Source organism: Tachysurus fulvidraco, chromosome 9, assembly GCF_022655615.1.
Source record: "Tachysurus fulvidraco isolate hzauxx_2018 chromosome 9, HZAU_PFXX_2.0, whole genome shotgun sequence".
NCBI classification, from domain to species: domain Eukaryota; kingdom Metazoa; phylum Chordata; class Actinopteri; order Siluriformes; family Bagridae; genus Tachysurus; species Tachysurus fulvidraco.
In genome coordinates this window covers 17,993,413-18,014,115 of record NC_062526.1, presented here as the reverse complement: position 1 = coordinate 18,014,115, position 20,703 = coordinate 17,993,413, and the positions used below count along the sequence as shown (strand labels likewise).

The window sequence follows — 20,703 nt, the reverse complement described above, 5'->3', positions numbered from 1 at the left end:
TAAGGGTAAGTGAATTGGGACGCGGCCGGTGAAGTAAGGGTAAGTGAATTGGGACGCGGCCGGTGAGTAAGGGTAAGTGAATTGGGACGCGGCCATGTAGCTGTAAACTGTCTGTTTTCTCTCCTGTAGTAAAACGCTGAGTTTCTCCTCTTCACGCAGAGCAGCAGGTGAATGTTTGTTACTGATCTGTGCTATAATAATAATATATTGTTCATATTAGGATTTTGTAGTCGCTAAAATAAACTAAGTTTGTTATTTAATTTGACTAAATAACCAGCACTTGCTTCTTACTCAGCAGTGTTTAACTTTATTTATTTATTTATTTTTGTTGTATTATAATATGACTTTATACGAATGTTAACTTAATGAAGTTTTAGCTTGAGCGCTGTTTATGTTGCACTGTTAGCACTCAGGCTAAAGGAGTTAGCTGGTGTTCAGCAGCTCTGAGGTGATTCACCGAGTTACTGACGTTTTTACATTAAACAGTAAATAATGTGAACTGTGGTGTAAATTAATGCATCTAAAATAAAATAACATAACCGTGTTTTGTAATAAGTGTGAAAATAAACTCAGTGTTCAGTTTTATGTGTACAGTGAGGTGAGGTGGTGAATTTCAGGGTTTCCTAAAGATAGCAGAGCGACCCTTCACCCAGATGGCACAGGGACACACATATACACACACATATATAAACATATATACACATACAAATATAAATGCATACAGTACTCACACACACATACACATATACAGTATATACACGTACACACATTTACACACCCATACACATATAAACATATATACACACACCTACACATTCGCACATACACTCACTCACACACACACACACACACACACACACACACACACACACACACACACACACACACACACACTCTTGACAGCAAGCAAACACCTATAGGCCCTAAACTGCATCTATTCACTACACTATTTTGGAAGCTTTTACATTTTATCCACTTTTGGAGAAAAGAAGTTCCTCACAGGTTCTTTGTATTAATAATGTTTCCTGCTTTTTGTTGAATCCATCCAGCAAATGAAAAAGTTAGTGTCAGATGAATCCAGCAATAATCCTACATCTGTGTGTGTATTTACTCTTCCAGGTTACAGAGATGTTTAATGAATCCTCCTGATCCTGATATTTCCAACACTACAAAGCTGAAGTTCTCTCCATCTCAACACTCTGGGTTTTTACTTTAATGCCTTGTTTTTTATTTCTCTTTCTGGAATATAAAATCTGCTTAATGCTTCATCAGATCTGCACAGATGGATCACAGGTCTCAGTCTCCCTTGTGTGAGAATAAAGACAAACCTCCATCTGTTACCCACAATCCATCTGACCGAGAGTCCAGCCAATCAGATCACATGGAAACTCCAGCCACTTCCTGTGAGTCGTTCAGGCCCAGATTCCGACGATGAAGCTTCAGCTTCGGCCAAATCCCAAATCAGAAAAGAGCTTGACGCCGTACAGAAGACACACCCTCGCACGGGCGTGACCCAATCCACAAGCATGAGGTAGGGAACAGAATCAGAAGTTAATCATTTCACTCACTTTATTTTCAGGAAAACACTTCTCACTGTATTATTCTTATGGATGTATTTATAATGATTTAATATCATGATGTAACACAGTAGAAAAACCTCATTATTATTCAACGTGTTGCTCGAAAGACGTCTTCAGGAAGTACAGTGTGTTCATAATGAGTTTCTCTGAGGGTTTTAAACAAAAGCACCAGCACATCAGTGGGGCGGTTTGAAGGACCACGAGAAGTCTACTGTCATTTCTACCCCAGTTCTGGGCTCTGATTGGTCAGAAGGTGTTGCGTAATTCTCACTGACACGAGTGCAGGTTTATATTAATGCTATCGGTCTGATAGGTTTCTATACCGACAGTTTGTTCACAGGACAGAAGTCATGTTGAGACATTTTATTTCTCCTTTTCTATAAAGTTTATATTGCGAGCAGACATTTAAACGTGACGCCTTTAGCAGTTAAGCTGTTTGTTCAGTTTCAGGAGAGAACATAGTCCAACACACGAGTCTCAGTGGGAATAAATTACAGCTGTAAACTTATGGTTACATGACTGTGTGTGTGTGTGTGTGTGTGTGTGTGTGTGTGTGTGTGTGTGTGTGTTATCTTGCTGCATGCCACATGCCTCTGTGTGCTATTAATGGAAGCTCTCCTCTCTGACATTGACACACACATTAACAGACAAACATGGCAAAAAACTGTGTTTCAGAAACTCTGTGTGTGTTTTAAGGTCCTTATGCAGTGTTATAGACTGATGTGTGTCTCTTAGTGAGCACACAGTCAAGGAAGAAAAACATGAAGCTAGTTTTATTAGTTTATCTGAACTGTGGAAAGAATCTGGGCAGGTATTTAGCTGTGTGTGTGTGTGTGTGTGTGTGTGTGTGTGTGTGTGTGTGTGTGTGTGTGTGTGTGTGTGTGTTGGGTGAATGGTAACATGGGGAATCTGAACTCAGATCAGCTCTTCTGCACTGGCAGGATTTATTAATAACAGAGCAGAGAGTTTGAAGCATTTGTTCCTAAAACACGCACACAGCGCTGACTGATAAAGGACGTGTGATCAAGAAAGGAAACACTCCGTATGCAACTTTATCAAAATCACCATGGAGACCAACTCGTATGGGCTAAAAGGTGAGGAATGAGTCGAGTCTGTTTAACGTGGGCTCGAGTGCAGTGATTTCTCCTGTTAGTGCGACTCAGTAGACATCTCGATACAACAGCAGATACAACACACACACACACACTGTTTTGTTTTTTTCCTTTGACATATATTTGACCATTCTGCATTGAGTAGGTTCACACACGTCAGTAACCATAACAACAATATTCAGCAGACTTTTTCTGCCAGAGGGAGAGAAAGTGAAAGGAATACGGCAAGAGAGAAGGAAAGGGGTGAAAAAGGAAAAAGACAGAAAGATTCAGGAGGAGAGAGAAAATGGAGCGAACAGAGAGACGAAGCAGAAAGGAAATGAAGGGAAATATGCACTTGGAAAAAAAAGAGAGAGATTGTTTTTCTCCTCCCTTTTGTTTGATAACCGAGGAAGCAGACCGGTTTGTACTAGACGAGCAGTTTGTACTTTTCTCCCAGCTGGTTTTGACAGTAGACACTTTTGAGAACACACACACACACACACATACACACACACACACACACACACACACACACACACACACACACACACACACACACACAGTACTGCTGTATTTCTACAGTTTGATTTACAGTGCTGTATTTATAATATAAATGTTCTTTATAATCTGATAAAGCATCTTGCTGTGATGCAGAGTTTCAGTGCTAGTGGAGGTGATTATCTGCTGCTTTGTTTTCTTTGTGTGTGTAATTATAAAGATGTTTGCAGTTTACAGCTTTAACACAGTAAAGACCACGAGTTATAAAGTCCAGATTCTAGACTAGAACGTCATGTGACTTTTAGTTTGAGGGAGAGAGTACAACACTAAGAACAACTTACATTTGTTTGTGTTTGTGTGTGTGTGTTAGACTGGTGTGGTGGACAGTTTACGCGGTACGTACAGGTGTGTGTGTGTTTTAGACTGGTGTGATGGACAGTTTACGCGGTACGTACAGGTGTGTGTGTGTAAGTAACCGCATACATGTGTTAATCAGCTGCAGGTTTAATATGTTTCTAATAAGTTTTTAATGGAATGATGGGAAATGAGTAAGTTTATTCTCCACTCACAGGATAAATAAATGAATGAATGGATGGATGAGTATCAGGAAAGATGTGTATAGATAGACAGTCTGATGGATAGAAAGACTGATGAGTAAATAAAAAGTAAGCTGTAGAACATCACACTTAAGAAGACGTTTTGTATTAAAGATGAACATGTTCTTGTGATCAGAACAGGATTTAATGTAATGGGGCTTATCAGCAGCTGTGCAGGAGAAACTCATCTGCCACTCACACACACACACACACATTTCACCACTATATCCTGCAGTGAAGTTTATTACCCATTTGTGTGTGTGTGTGTGTGTGTGTGTGTGTGTGTGTGTGTGTGTGTGTGTGTGTGTGTGTGTGTGTGTGTGTTGCAGGCCGAGCATGTCTGGTCTTAACCTGATGAAGAAAGGTCGAGAGCAGAGAAGGATGGACGTACCTCGAGATTTCACTGTGGAATTCGTCAAGCGATTCGGAGGAACCCGCATAATAGAAAAGGTGTGTGTGTGTGTGTGTGTGTGTGTGTGTGTGTGTGTGTGTGTGTGTGTATACTTGTATAGTGTTTTATAGAGATCTGATATTAGATATCTGATATAGATTGTGTCTAGATCAAATATTTATTATGTTGGCTTTGTAGAAGCCAACATTCTGATTTCCATTATAAGCTTATTATTATTATTATTATTATTATTATTATTATTATTATTATTATTATTATTATCCTTCTGAGCCAAAAATTTATTTAAAAAATGAGCCACATGCACCAAAATCGGATATGTCATAGACCCTGGTCTGAGGTTTGTTGCTTCTATTTTTCTAAGTGATCGGAATTCCGGCATTCCCGGTACGGAAGCTCAAAATTGGCCTTTTCCCCCATAGACTTCCATTATAAACTTTTGAGGTTTATAACTCGGCAAGTTTTCGAGCGATTTACACCGAACTCGGACAGGTTCTTTAGGACCTTACTCCGGACCAAGTTTTTATTTCGGAGTTCCGACGGAATTTTCTTTTTTTTTTTAAATTTGCACAACATGGACATGTGACATATCAAACACTCAACACAATGAGGGGAACTGCCCCACGGGTATTCTGGTCACGTCATGTGATGTCACGTGATGTCACATGTAGCCTCGCCCCAAAAACAAGCAAAATTAAAAATTTGCACAACATGGACATGTGACATATCAAAACACTCAGCACAATGAGGGGAACTGCCCCATGGGTATTCTGGTCATGTCACCTGTCGTAACGGGACGTCACGTGAAAATTAAAAATTTGCACTACATGGACATGTGACATATCAAAACACTCAGCACAATGAGGGGAACTGCCCCACGGGTATTCTGGTCATGTCACCTGTCGTAACGGGACGTCACGTGAAAATTAAAAATTTGCACTACATGGACATGTGACATATCAAAACACTCAGCACAACGAGGGGAACTACCTCACAAGTATTCGGATCACGTCACATGCTCATGTCCGCTCACCTCCAAAAGTATTGGCACCCTAGCGGTCCAGTAGCTTTCACAATCTTTCTGTCCACTCACCTCCAAAATGCACCGGCCTTTGCGAATGCTTGCACCGTCAAAGCCAACATCAAAGTTTGTCACGACGAACTTTACAAATCTAGTTTCACTGTATAATTTCATCACTATATCAGATGGAAATGTTCTACATCTTTACCTGTAGCCATCCTGACCAGTTTCCTGTTATGTGGTAATGTTTTATGTTCGTGTGTGTTCAGGTTCTGATCGCCAATAACGGCATTGCAGCAGTAAAGTGCATGCGCTCGATCCGCCGCTGGTCCTACGAAATGTTCCGCAATGAAAGAACCATCCGCTTCGTAGTGATGGTCACACCTGAGGATCTGAAAGCTAACGCAGGTCAGACTCCGTCCAGGACAATCTGTTGTTTCTAAACTCTGTCTATCATTTATGATGCTCATTTTATTTAGTTAGTTTTGTTCATGTGTATTAGAGTACATTAAAATGGCAGATCATTACGTGCCTGTTCCTGGTGGGACGAACAACAACAACTACGCTAATGTGGAGATGATCGTGGACATCGCAAAGAGAATTCCAGTGCAGGTAACAAAAACACAGACACTTAAGCTTCAAAAACCTTTTATAGTTACTGATAAGAACAAATTCAGGCTTCAGAGAAGAGGAGAGTTATGATGTGATAATCAGCTGTGATGTTAGTAATGAATGGACTTTGACGTTATTGAAGACGATGATTAGGATATGTAGCTATTTGTCCTGATTAGCATAATGTTGTTTATTTGCATTTAACATAATGTTGGTATTTTTTATGACAATGATGTTTATGATGATGATAAGATTATTGCTGCTTTCCCGTCTTTAGGCGGTGTGGGCCGGTTGGGGTCACGCATCAGAAAACCCCAAGCTGCCGGAGCTGCTTCATAAAGCAGGGATTTCATTTTTAGGTACAAATGTGGAAATAAAAGCCTCTTTACTTTGTAGCTGTTTTCTTTCTTTGTTTTTATTTTAACAGCCCAGGCATCAATCTTGCATTTCAGCTCTGTTTTTAATACTCACTATTTCTCTTTGTTTTTATCTCTTCATTCTTTTATATAATTGTGTGTGTGTGTGTGTGTGTGTCCCCTCCCAGGGCCGTCCAGTAAAGCCATGTGGGCTCTGGGAGATAAAGTGGCTTCTTCTATTGTAGCTCAGACTGCAGGAATCCCCACTTTACCCTGGTCTGGGTCTGGTAATGTCTTTATTACTGATTCTACACACAATGTCTCACACACACACAATGTCTCTCTCTCTCTCTCACACACACACACACACAATGTCTCACACACACTGTCTCTCTCTCTCTCTCTCACACACACACACACACACACACTGTCATAAACACACAGACTGTCACACTCTGTCTCTCACACACACACACTGTCTCTCTCACACACACACTGTCTCTCTCACACACACACACACACACACACACACACACACACAAACACACACTGTGTCTCTCTCACACACACACACACACACACACACACACACACACTCACTGTCTCTCTCACACAGACATACACACACACACACAGTCTCACACACACACTCTCACATACACACACTGTCTCTCTCTCTCACACACACACACTCACACACTGTCTCACACACACACGCGGTCACACGCACACTGTCTCACACACAGTCTCTCTCTCTCTCTCTCACACACACACACACACACACACCCACATTCTCACACACACACACACTGTCTCACACACACACACACACACTGTCTCTTTCTCACACACACACACAATGTCTCTCTCTCACGCGGTCACACACACACTGTCTCTCTCACACACACACACTGTCTCTTTCTCACACACACACACACACACACACACAATGTCTCTCTCTCATGCGGTCACACACACACTGTCTCTCTCACACACACACACACACACACACACACACACACACACACACACACACTGTCTCTCTCTCACACGCACACACACACACACACACTGTCTCTCTCACACGCACACACACACTGTCTCACACACACACACTTTCTCTCTCTCTCTCTCACACACACACACACACACACTGTCTCTCTCTCTCTCTCACACACACACACACACACACACACACACACACACACAGGTATTTATTTCTCAGTCTTCTTTCTGTGTTCAGGTCTGAAGGTATTGTGGGGAGATGAAGAACAGAAACTGGGTCATGTGATCAGTGTCCCACCTGAGCTCTATGCCAAAGGCTGTGTTAGAGATGTGGATGAAGGTCTTGCTGTAAATACATTCTCATTATTTATTTAAAGTTTTACACACATTTCAGACAATTCTAATACGAAATTATAATCACCATTTGGAGTAACTCATGTTATTCTGTTGTCTGTGTGTGTGTGTGTGTGTGTGTGTGTGTGTGTGTGTGTGTGTGTGTGTGTGTGTGTGTGTGTGTGTGTGTAGGGTGCAGAGGAGATCGGCTATCCTGTAGTGATCAAGGCATCAGAAGGCGGAGGAGGGAAAGGAATCAGGAAAGTGGACAACACTGAAGATTTCCCCAGCTTTTTCAGACAGGTGCGCACACACACACACACACACACACACACACACACACACACACACACACACACATAAAGTGCATCTGTGAACAGTTTAATATGGGTGGTGCTGTAGACAGGATGTATATTGGGTGAGATTGTATTTGATGTAGATCAGTGCAGTCCACACAGCTGAGTGTGGGTGTGTATTATGCTCAGTTCAGTTCAGTTATTAAGGAGTCTTAATAAAGGCTTGTGGAAAGAAACTGTTACACAGTCTGGTCATGAGGGCCCGAATGCTTTGGTACCTTTTTCCAGATTGCAGGAGGGGGAATGCTGTTGGCTTTGCTCGGGATTTTTTCCAGATGGCTCGGGACAGTTTGGACCTTGCTGGTCTTAGGGCTGTCCTGTCCCCTGCTCTGAAGGCTAGGTCATAGCAGTCATCCACGGCTTATGGTTGGAATGTGGTGATGGTCTTGGGGACGGTCACGTCTTCAATGCTCTTGCCGATGTCACTGATGCTGATAGATTATAATAGATAATATAATAGTCCTATAGAGCTCATTAGCATTAGCGCTGGGGGAATGTAATCTCTGACAATAAAAACTGTGCTGAATTCCTGTGGTAAATAAATTGGCATCTAACAGTCACAATCTTCACTAGAGAGGAACACAAACTCTGTGCATGATTCTAGTTATTGCACCATTCTGTGTTGAAATAAACACACACACACCACTGTAGGCACTATGTGAGCCTCACTTACTGTGTGTTAATAGTCTTTAAGTGTTTGTGTCTGTACAAATCAGCCATAGTTTCCCATCCTCTCATGTTTCCTGTTTAAATGTAAACTGTGTGTTGTGTATCAGGTCCAGGTGGAGGTGCCCGGCTCACCCATCTTCATCATGCAGCTGGCTCAGCATGCACGTCACCAGGAGGTGCAGATCCTGGCAGACGAGTACGGAAACGCCATCTCTCTGTTCGGTAGGGACTGCTCCATCCAGCGGCGCCACCAGAAGATCATCGAGGAGGCTCCAGCCACCATCGCCTCACCCGCCACCTTCCAGCAGATGGAGAGGGTCAGTTTTTATAATGTGTAGCAGTCGAGGTGATGGAACATCAGTTAAAAGGTTTATAAACCTAAATTGTAAAGTTTTTCTTTTTTAAATCAGTATGCAGTGCGTATGGCTAAGATGGTGGGCTATGTGAGTGCTGGGACTGTAGAGTACCTGCTTTCAGAGGACGGCAGTTTCCACTTCCTGGAGTTGAACCCCAGACTACAGGTGGAGCATCCATGCACAGAAATGATAGCAGATGTTAATCTTCCAGCTGCACAGCTACAGGTACTGAACTCCTTACACACATCACTTTACGCATCGTACCTGGTATCGTTTCTATACGTTTGGACTTAAATCATATTTAGGTCTTGTTTAGATCAACAGAACAGTTGATGATAAACACACAGTTTTACTGCTGATGTTAACTAGTGAGTGAAGCACAAGCTATTATCTGGTACTGAAAATATTAATATTACACCACGATGTCTGATCTTTGTTGTCATTTGTTTTCATTCATTGCCTTTATAATAGCTCATGTATAATTTTTATTCATTTAGATAGCGATGGGAATCCCTCTGCACAGGATTAAGGATATCCGTGTGCTGTATGGTGAAACTCCGTGGGATGACACCACCATTAATTTTGAGGATCTGGAGTCTGTCCCTTGTCCTCGAGGCCACGTCATCGCCGCTCGCATCACCAGTGAGAACCCGGATGAGGTGAGTACAGACGGGATTCAGCAGATAAACCCACAGTTTTTATTTTCAGAGATGATGTCTACGTGTTTGTTTCGTGCAGGGCTTTAAGCCGAGCTCAGGCACGGTGCAGGAGCTGAATTTCCGCAGCAGTAAGAACGTGTGGGGTTACTTCAGTGTGGGGGCCACAGGGGGGCTGCACGAGTTTGCTGACTCGCAGTTCGGACACTGTTTCTCCTGGGGACAAAACCGGGAGGAAGCCATATCGTCAGTATCATCACTCACATCACATCATTACACTACATGCCAGTGTCCACTCTGTCTTTAAGGACTTCTCTGTGGATATAGTTTCATACAGATTCTTTGTGCCATCCGTAAATAAAAATTATCCGTATTAGAAATAAAAAACCTTCCAGACGTCTGCACTCATAATCATGTAGAACTGAATTTTTCTACATTTATATGCTCTTTTGAAAATACTATTTTGTAAAATAATAAAATATAACAAACTAATTGTTTTATACTGAACTTGGGTTGATTACATTCGTATCAGGTGAATCAAAGTAAGCGAGTAAGTGTTAATAACTGAATGCATTTCTGTGGGCAGTAACATGGTGGTGGCCATGAAGGAGTTGTCTATCCGAGGAGATTTCAGGACCACAGTGGAGTATCTGATAAAGCTGCTGGAGACCGAGTGCTTCAGGAACAATTACATCGACACAGGATGGCTGGACCACCTGATCGCTGAGAAAGTGCAGGTACGAGTCTGACTGGACCAGTAACTGCAGGCATGAGGTCTGGTTAATGGGGTCACACACAGCCTGCATACGCACCTGATTTCTACTTAAATACACATTTGTGTGTGTTCTTTACAGGCAGAGAGGCCAGACACCATGCTGGGGGTGGTGTGTGGAGCTCTACATGTAGCTGATGCCAGTTTCAGGAAAAGCATGTCTGACTTTCTACACTCTCTCGAGAGGTGAGCTGATAACTCATGACCTGAACTTATCCATCATCAGATCAGGTTTTTAATGAAGAAAAACACATTATATTTTTCCACATAATAAATGTAGAGGTCAGGTGTTACCTGCTGCTAGTCTGGTGAACACTGTGGAGGTGGATCTGATCTACGAGGGAATCAAATACTGCCTGAAGGTAATGAGATTAGAAAGGTCACTGTTTAATAACATATTTTATGAATGCTGTATCAATAACTCATGTCTTTTTTTGTAATTAGGCCACAGCTCTCAGTGAGCGATTATAAATCCTAATAAATGGTTTCTTTCATGTGTTATATGTCATTCAGATCAATATTCTAATAATCTTTCTGTGTCTGTATGTGTATATGTGTGTGTTGTAGGTGGCCCGTCAGTCTCCCACCACCTATGTGATTATAATGAACGACTCGGACATAGAGATTGATGTCCACAGGCTGAGTGATGGTGGCCTGCTTCTGTCCTACAGTGGCAGCAGCTACACCACCTACATGAAGGAGGAAGTTGACAGGTTTTACACTTCCTGTTTCTCATAATTTAATTAAAGTAAATAATTTAATTAATTTCCTGTACACTGTTTCACTGTGATAATCTATATAATAATCCAACACTCAGGACAAGTGAACCTAGTTTAGGATTTATAAGAGTTTAATATGTTTAATTTCTCTGCAGATACCGGATCACGGTGGGCAATAAGACGTGTGTTTGAGAAGAAGCGAGACCCCACGGTGCTGCGTTCCCCCTCCGCTGGTAAACTGCTGCAGTACCTTGTGGAGGACGGAGGACACGTCACTGCAGGATATCCGTACGCTGAAATCGAGGTCATTTTTTTATATTCTCATATATTATGTTTGTTGTCTTCATGTTCTTGTAAATAAATGGTGTTGTATTTTTATTTTTTTATTACATAATGTTGTGTAGGTGATGAAGATGTTGATGACACTGACGGTGCAGGAATCAGGCTGTGTTCACTTTGTAAAGAGACCCGGAGCCGTGTTAGAGCCCTGCTGTGTAGTGGCTCATATCGACCTGGATGACCTGAGCATTATTCAGCCTGTACTATAATCACAGCTCCTTTTTTATCAACTAAAACTCCTTTATATCTGTATCCTAAAGCACTGAGCTGTTGTACATATAACGTGTTTCTGTAGGTGCAGCTGAACACTCAGCCGTTACCTGCACAGGAGCCGCTGCCCACAGTGGGGGAGAAACTGCACCAGGTCTTCCATAGCGTGCTGGAGAACCTGATGAACGTCATGGATGGATACTGTCTCTCTGAGCCCTATTTCAGTAACAGAGTGAGACACACACACACACACACACAGAGTTTACTGATATTAGCATAGCACCAGCAAGACTAATAGCTTTTATATTTGGATGCATCTTCAGCCAGTTCCTTTTCTTTTTTCTCCATGAATTATTCATAATGTTAGTGGTTATGCCCCACAGGTAGGTTGTGAGTTAGAGGAGAAAGAGAGATTCTGGAGTGAATTAGATGAGGTGATGGAGAGTATTCCCACGGGTGAGAGAGTGGTGATAGGAGCGGATTTTAATGGACATGTTGGTGAGGGGAACACAGGTGATGGGGAGGTGATGGGCAAGTTTGGAGTTAAGGAAAGGAACCTTGAAGGACAGATGGTAGTGGACTTTGCTAAGAGGATGGACATGGCTGTGGTTAACACTTATTTTTAGAAGAGGGAGGAACATAGAGTGACTTACAAGAGTGGAGGTAGGAGAACACAGGTAGACTACATCCTATGTAGAAGAGGCAATCTGAAAGAGATTAGTGACTGTAAAGTGGTAGTGGGAGAGAGTGTAGCCAGACAGCATAGGATGGTGGTGTGTAGGATGACTCTGATGGTCTGTAAGAAGAAGAGTTCAAAGAGAGAGAAGAAAACTAAGTGGTGGAAGCTGAAAAAGGAGGAATGTTGTGAGGAATTTAGACAGAAGTTGAGGCAGTCTGTAAGAAAAAAAATGCGTTGTGTAAAAATAAGACGATCTTAATGAAGATCTTAATAAAGAACAAGAAGTTTATTCCAGCATAGCAGTGACAAAATACATGGCGTACTTTGGGCTCGTCGGGGTCAGAAAGAACACGAACCCAGAGCAAATTCTGCTCAAACCTTATATACAGTTTTCCCTTTTGGTAATTTAAATGAAGTTTCGCTTTGAATGTGTATTGAGGGTAAGAATGGAATGTCTCCCAAATGGCTGGGCTACACCTTGTTGTCTAGCTGATGTCTTTAAATGTTAATCATGGTCACGTACACCTTGTCTTGGTATTGTTACAACTGCTAGCGCCCAAGTGGTCACTTTAAATGGTAATCGCGGTCACGTAGACCCTTTGTTCGTGGTGATCCCTAATGTCCTGCCGCCGTCCCCATATTTATAATTGAATCACATTTATACATTTAGAGTCCTAAACGTATTACCTTATGATACTTCTTAGGAATGAGCTCTTTTTAGATGTGTACCTTGGAGTGGAATTTGGGTGCAATTTCTGTCATTTCTTACAGTCCCCCCTTTGATGCTTTTGGCCCTCAAGCATCACATCACTTCCTTAATACAGATCACACCTCCCATTTTTTTTGGGCCGGTGCCCAGTGTCGGCGAAGCCCTGCCTTAGGTCGTTCCCCTTCGGCCCTCAGAGAATCTTACCCGTCATCGGAACTTCACCTCACGCACACTGGTTTTAGCTCCATTCCATAAGGCAAACATATCATTGGTTTTCTTCTTAAAATTTGGTTATATGTAAAATATTACTTGGGTTTGGAGCAGAGACATTCAGAAACCATCACAGCCAACGGCAACGTCCCACATTGATCATTGAATTATCTGCAATTTGCCGTCTCAATATGGTACACATACAGCATAACATAATGCATTGACAAAGAATGAGAAAGATGCATACAACAACAGCAGTTTTGAAAGTTATATCCCAAATCAGATCAGAATAGGCAATAACCAAATCACCACCATGCATTTGTTTAGTCAAGACATTATCTTTTCCCACAAGACCTTGTTGAGCTTTAACAATATGGTCGTCTTTTCTCTACATTATGACATAATGACATTAACATATTATATAATAACATATTATATATTTTGGTAAATCAAAATCAAATTCTGGTACATATTCCTCAAAGACTAATTGTCTGCTGGATTCAATGACATTGTCTGTAGAGTGTGGAATTAACATATGGAAAGTAATATTTTCCTATGAACCAAGCTGCCTCTGGAATCATACAAAGTAAAGTAACCTTAATTGGACAAAATGTTATCATGTGTTTATCATTAACAAAGATAGAAAAGTGATCATGAGTTGTGGTGACGTTTTCCTGTGCGAAACTATTACTCTTGTAAAATTATTGTGGACATGTGTTAGATCGATTTCACAAGCCTCATAATTAGTGTGGGGTGCCACACATAATGGTTGTTTTTCAAACTTGCAATGGTAACTGTGTGATAAACTTAAAAGTCCTTAAAGTCCATTCTTTAATACATTCTTCCCAAATTGTAAATGCTTAGAATCCTTTAAAACAATTCTTCAAATCCTTTCCAATCCTTGAGATTATTTACTTGAAGATGTTCTCTGAGGAGGTGATGAACTGGTTGCAACATCACTGTGATACCTCAGGAACGCTGTTGTCAAGAAGACCTTATACATTCCTGTTACACTGTTCATCTGGGTCTGGAGATCATGCTGTAAGTCTCACCAAGACCAAAACCTGGATCCATTGTAGATAAGCACTTTAGGACAGCGTTGGGCACTTCTGTCACGATAGCTGCCTTCCTAGTCCATCCCCCACATCTATTTCTTTTTGACCTGAAAAACACTTGAAAACATAATGAATTTATACCCCCCCCCCTTTAAACACAGCACACCAAAAACATTACAAACACATACAACATAAATCACCTTCCTATTTACATGGCCCTGATGACTGCCATCAGTTTTTTATGATATTAATTGACCTATGTGGAATGATCTCTTACCAGGTTGACGGTTTTTAGTTTTGTGATGTGAATCTCTGCATGGTCTCTCCCATTGAGCAGACCATGGGCCCTCATTTTGGTCATTCTTTACCACAACGTCATCACTACTTTCAAATTTGTGATGGTACACATTCTGACCAGAATGCATTTTGTTTTTCTGACTTTGCCAAATTTGTTGTGTAGTTTGGTGAAAAATAACAGGCAAGGAGTTACACAGATTTTTGAGCTCCTTTCTCAGTCTGTTTACTGTAGCCTGTAACTGGTTTAAATCCGTTTTGGGGCCTGATCTCTTAAGGGAAAATTTGCATTCCCTTGAAATATGTCCCTCTTTGCCACATGAATAACACACCAATGGGTTATCAGGGTTATGAGGGGGTAGTCTTTCCTTTCTATCTCCAGTAGTGTAGGTCTCTTTTTTTCCAGGAAACATTGCTGGCTCTATTCTTATTGAGATTTTTAACACCTACTGCGGATACAGGATGGGACCTCTTTGAGTTAGCATTGTTGTTGACAAACTGTGTCATTTTAGCAATGATGTCATTATAATCAGAAAGATGGGTTACAAACATCGACACAGCAGAACTTTGTTAATCAAAGCAGATTTAAAACTCTCATTATGACATCCTCTTCATTCGGTGTGATATCAGGATTGCCACTGAAAGTTTTAAATGTCTCCAATAATCGCTCTGAAAATGCTACTGGGTGCTCTCCTTTCCTCATTTGCACATCAGATATCTTATCCCAGTTAATGGACATCACACCTAGGACTTCAAGCAGTGCCTGCTTCCTCTCTAACTTATTGGCAGTTCTAGTTTTGACTTTCTCATTTAATGCTCCAGACAAAGTGTCAGGCAAACACACAGTTAACAACACACACGCATCACCATCTGTGAATTTGTAAATGTCAGCATATAGCTCGAAAACCTTTAGAAAGTCTAATGGATCTTGTTTGGCAGGATCAAATTTACCAATACTTGTAATCACCGCTTCTAGGTCATTGGGTTTAAACCCACTGACCATAGTAGTGGTCATTGGTTCCTCCGCTCTTTCACTAGCATGCATAGTTGTAGTCAAGTGAACTGGAGCCATGGGGAACTTAACTGTACAGTCAGAGTATTGACTCCTGACTGACTGAGAATCTCTTTCTGAGTTCTCATCACTATCTAACATGTCAGGAACTTGATTACTCCACATACCACATACAGATGTCTTACTGGTGCTAATTTCAGTTTTGCCATTTTTTAAAAGGAATTGACAAGCAGACTTGGCTTCCTCTAAATCTTTAAACAATGTTTCCACAGATGAACTAAGCATGTGGTTGTTGTTTTAAGGTGTACAATTTCACTCTGCATCCTAATCTTTTCTTCCTTCCAGATTATCTCACTACAAGGCTCTGGGTGGTCAGGTAGTGCTGCCAGATGACTGGGAAACTACAGCAGAAGTGATCAGGGAGACAGGGAGAAAGGTGCTGGGTGTGTCATCTGGAAGGAGGAAAGGAGATAAGGAGACTTGGTGGTGGAATGAGGAAGTTCGGGATAATATCCAGAGGAAGAGATTAGCCAAGAAGAAGTGGGATGTGGACAGGACTGAAGAGGAAGGTGTCTAAGGCCAAGCAGATGGTATATGACGAGTTGTACACTAGGTTAGACACTAGAGAAGGAGAGAAGGACTTGTACCGGTTAGCTAGGCAGAGGGATCGAGATGGGAAGGATGTGCAGCAAGTTAGAATTATTAAGGATAGAGATGGAAGGGTGCTCACAAGTGAGGAGAGTGTACAGAGGTGATGGAAGGAATACTTTGAGGAGCTGATGAATGAGGAAAATGAGAGGGAAAAAAGAGTAGAAGGGGTGAACTCTGTGGAACAGGAAGTAGATAAGATTAGAAAGGATGAAGTCAGGAAGGCTTTGAAGAGGATGAAATGTGGAAAGGCAGTTGGTCCTGACGACATCCCGGTAGAGGTCTGGAAGTGTCTATGAGAGGCGGCAGTGGAATTTTTAACTAGTTTGTTCAACAGGGTTTTAGAGAGTGAGAGGATGCCTGAGGAATGGAGGAGGAGTGTGTTAGTGCCGATCTTTAAGAATAAGGGTGACATGGAGAGTTGCAACTATAGGGGGATAAAGTTGATGAGCCATACAATGAAGCTGTGGGAAAGAGTAGTGGAAGCTAGGTTAAGGAAGGTGGTGGAAATTTGTGATCAGCAGTATGGCTTCATGCCCAGAAAGAGCACAACAGATGTAATTTTTGCTCTGAGAATGTTGATAGAGAAGTATAGGGATGGTCAGAGGGAGTTGCACTGTGTGTTTGTAGACTTGGAGAAGGACAGGGTGCCAAGAGAAGAGCTGTGGTACTGTATGAGGAAGTCAGGAGTAGCAGAGAAGTATGTCAGAGTGGTGCAGGACATGTATGAGAGGAGCAGGACAGTGGTGAGGTGTGCTGTAGGACAGACAGAGAAGTTCAAAGTGGAGGTGGGACGGCATCAGGGATCGGCTCTGAGCCCCTTCCTGTTTGCTATACTGATGGACCAGTTGTCAGAGGAGGTCAGACAGGAGTCTCCTTGGACGATGATGTTTGCAGATGACATTGTGATCTGTAGTGAGAGGAGGGAGCAGGTGGAGGAAAACCTGGAGAGGTGGAGGTTTGCGCTGGAGAGAAGAGGAATGAAAGTCATTCGTAGTAAGACTGAGTACATGTGTGTGAATGAAAGGGAGGGAAGTGGAACAGTAAGGTTACAGGGTGAAGAGATGAAGAAGGTACAGAAGTTTAAGTACTTGGGTCAACAGTCCAGAGTAATGGAGAGAGTGGGAAAGAAGTAAAGAAGCGAGTGAAGGCAGGTTGGAATGGGTGGAGAAAGGTGTCAGGAGTTCTGTGTGATAGGAAAATATCAGCGAGAATCAAGGGGAAGGTGTACAGGACAGAGGTGAGACCGGCCATGGTTTAGAGACAGTGTCACTGAAGAAGAGACAGGAGTCAGAGCTAGAGGTAGCTGAGCTGAAGATGTTGAGGTTCTCTTTGGGAGTGACAGGTTGGACAGGATTAGGAACGAGTACATCAGAGGGACAGCTCATGTTGGACGTTTGGGAGACAAAGTTAGGGAGACCAGATTAAGATGGTTTGGACATGTTCAGAGGAGGGCAGTGAGTATATGGGTAGGAGAATGTTGGACATGGAGCTGTTAGGCAGGAGGCAAAGAGGAAGGCCAACGAGGAGGTACAGTATATGGATGTAATTAATGTGGATATGAAGCTAGTATTACAAGTGTTGAGGATGCAGAAGATAGGATTAGGTAGAGAGAGATGATTCGCTGTGCGACCCCTGAAGGGAAAAGCCGAAGAAGAAGAGAATTATTCACAAACGAGGTTTATTAGCATCCTCATCAGAGTGGCATGTAAATGTACACATCTTGATTTGTGTGTTGTGCTTCTGAACATTTCTATCTCCTCACTTTGCATGTGTTCAGCTGAATAAGTGGGTGGACTCTCTGATGCGGACTCTACGTGACCCTTCACTCCCACTGCTGGAGCTGCAGGACATCATGACCAGCGTCTCGGGTCGTATCCCTGTCACGGTGGAGAAAGTCATCCGCAAGATTATGGCCCAGTACGCCAGCAACATCACCTCTGTTCTCGGTCAGTTCCCCAGCCAGAGGGTGAGTACAGATGTATTGATCACACTGGTTTCCACAAGTTTCCTCCCACTGGATGAGAACATGAATTGTCCCCTTGCACATGATGAAGTCTGGATGGTCTTTGGGTTTACTCTGACCTTAAATAAATAAATGCAGTGTATCTAGTGCATACAGTGTCTATAACTTCTGTCTATGAAGTACATTGTGAAGGTTTCAGTTAATCATTTTAAAAGTATCTGGCACCTAGATGGAAGTTTGTTTTGCTTTAGATTGCGAATATCCTGGACAGTCACGCAGCCATGCTACAGAAGAAAGCAGACCGTGAGGTTTTCTTCATGAACACTCAGAGCATGGTGCAGCTCGTGCAGAGGTGAGACTTGGCCTTTCTCTGTCTCTGTACTGTGGGCTTTAGGTTATATAACAGAGTTACAGTAGAAATACAGGGTTTGTTCTGTATATACAATAATGTTAGTGACTCTGAATTTCATCTCACTGTAGATGGATAGAAAGATGTCCTGATATTACATTGCCTGTGTGTGTACAGTGGTTATAGTTTATAGTAATTGATTTCCAATAGAACGCTGAGAGTAAGCTGACGCGTGTGTGTGTGTGTGTGTGTGTGTGTGTGTCCACAGAAACTCATCCTGTCTGAGACGTCAATCTTTGATGTTTTGCCCAGTTTCTTCTACCACGTTGACCGTGTGGTGTGTATGGCTGCTTTAGAGGTACACACACCTTTTCATTTTTCTAGTCAGTGTGTTATTCATATGTATCTGTACCGAAGGTTATCTGAGATCATGTAGTGTAGCATTTTATAGCAGGTTTATGTTTCTAACAGATTGTATAAAGTTATGTACAATGTGTAGTGTGCACTTGTGATTAGCTGCATTATATTTATTTTGTGTGTGTGTGTGTGTACGTAGTTGTACGTAGGTGTCTGTGAGGAGGGGTTACATAGCCTATGTAAGAAATAAAAAATGTGTAGAAAATGGTAATCGCAGTTACGTAGACCCTTTGTTCGTGGTGATCCTTAATGTCCTGCTGCCATTCCCATATTTATAATTGAATCAAGTTTATCAAGTTTTATTATTTAGAGTCCTAAATGTATTACCTTATGATACTTCTTAGGAATGAGCTCTTTTAGATGTGTACCTTGGAGTGGAATTTGGGTGCAATTTCTGTCATTTCTTACACCTATGAGCTGAACAGTCTGCAGCATCACCAGTTGAATGATGGCACGTGTGCTGTGCACTTTCAGTTCATGCTCCCTTCATCTCACCCCAACAGGTAACATCCTCCCACCTCCACACACACACACACACACACACACACACACACACACACACACACACACACACACACACACACACCGCACTCGTGTGTAGTAATGATGTTTCTGTTCAAATACGATCTTTAGCTTTAGTTTAAAAAGTCTGTGTTGCCTGATGTGTTAAACAGATGTGTAATATAATATAACTAATTAATAAAGAAAGCTGTTTGAATGATCCTATCTGATTCCTTTGGAAAATAATTTACTGTTATTTACATGCTGCTGAATATAGACGTTTAAGACAAAAAAAAAAATTATATATATATAATTTTAATATTAATAAAAAAATCTTTGGCTGAATTTTAAACTAATAGAGTTGTCAGAATGTATAGAAGTTAACAGTTGTGAAACTAATTTATCAAGACGAGTAAATAAATACAACATTAAATAATCTGCTTTCAAACTGTGTTCTTTATTCATCTTTTGATCATTTCTTTAAAGTCACTGATCCGATCCCGCACTAGTCGACTGAGGGATAGCTTCAAAAGTGAGTCCAAAGTGAGTTCATTTATTTTGTGTCTGTCTTTAGTGTCAAGTTTTCACTTAATGGTATCATTTATCTGTCACTAATTGTTTATTACATGGTGTCCTCAGTAGACAGATGCTTTTATCCAGAGGGACCTTCAGTACCCGATATCTCTCTGTCTGTCTCAGCCGGGGTGTAAATCTGTCAGCCTTCCAGTCACAGACACAGAAACTCACTGAGTGTAATGCTGAATGTCCGCTGCCCTGATGGCCGTGCCCTGCGCTGACCACAAGATGCACCTGTACCTGGGTGCTGCCCGTGTTGAGGAGGGCACTGAGGTCACCGACTACCGCTTCTTTGCCAGAGCCATCATCCGCCACTCCGACCTCATCACCAAGGTAACCACTTTAGGTCCACTTCATAGTTCTCCTTAGCAACTGCATGTCAAATATTGACCATAGTATCTGTCACATGGGAGCTGAAATTTATACCCCAAATTATATGATGTACAGTGGGGAGAACAAGCATTTGATACACTGCCGATTTTGCAGGTTTGCCCACTTACAAAGCATGTAGATTCTGTAATTTTTATCATAGGTACTCTTCAACTGTCAGTGACAAAAATCCAGAAAATCACATTGTATGATTTCTAAAAAATTGCAGTGATGCCTCGAGATACGAATTTTTTGAGATACGAGCTGTGATTTGGCCAAATTTTTGTCTTGATATACGAGCAAATTTTTTGAGATACGAGCATCAGAACCGCCGCCG

General features: G+C 41.8%; 1 pseudogene; it reads left to right on the top strand.

Moving 5' to 3' along the window:
* Positions 1 to 129: 129 nt before the first annotated feature.
* LOC113653643 overlaps positions 130 to 20,703 on the top strand; it is a 104,204-nt pseudogene continuing 83,630 nt past the window's right edge.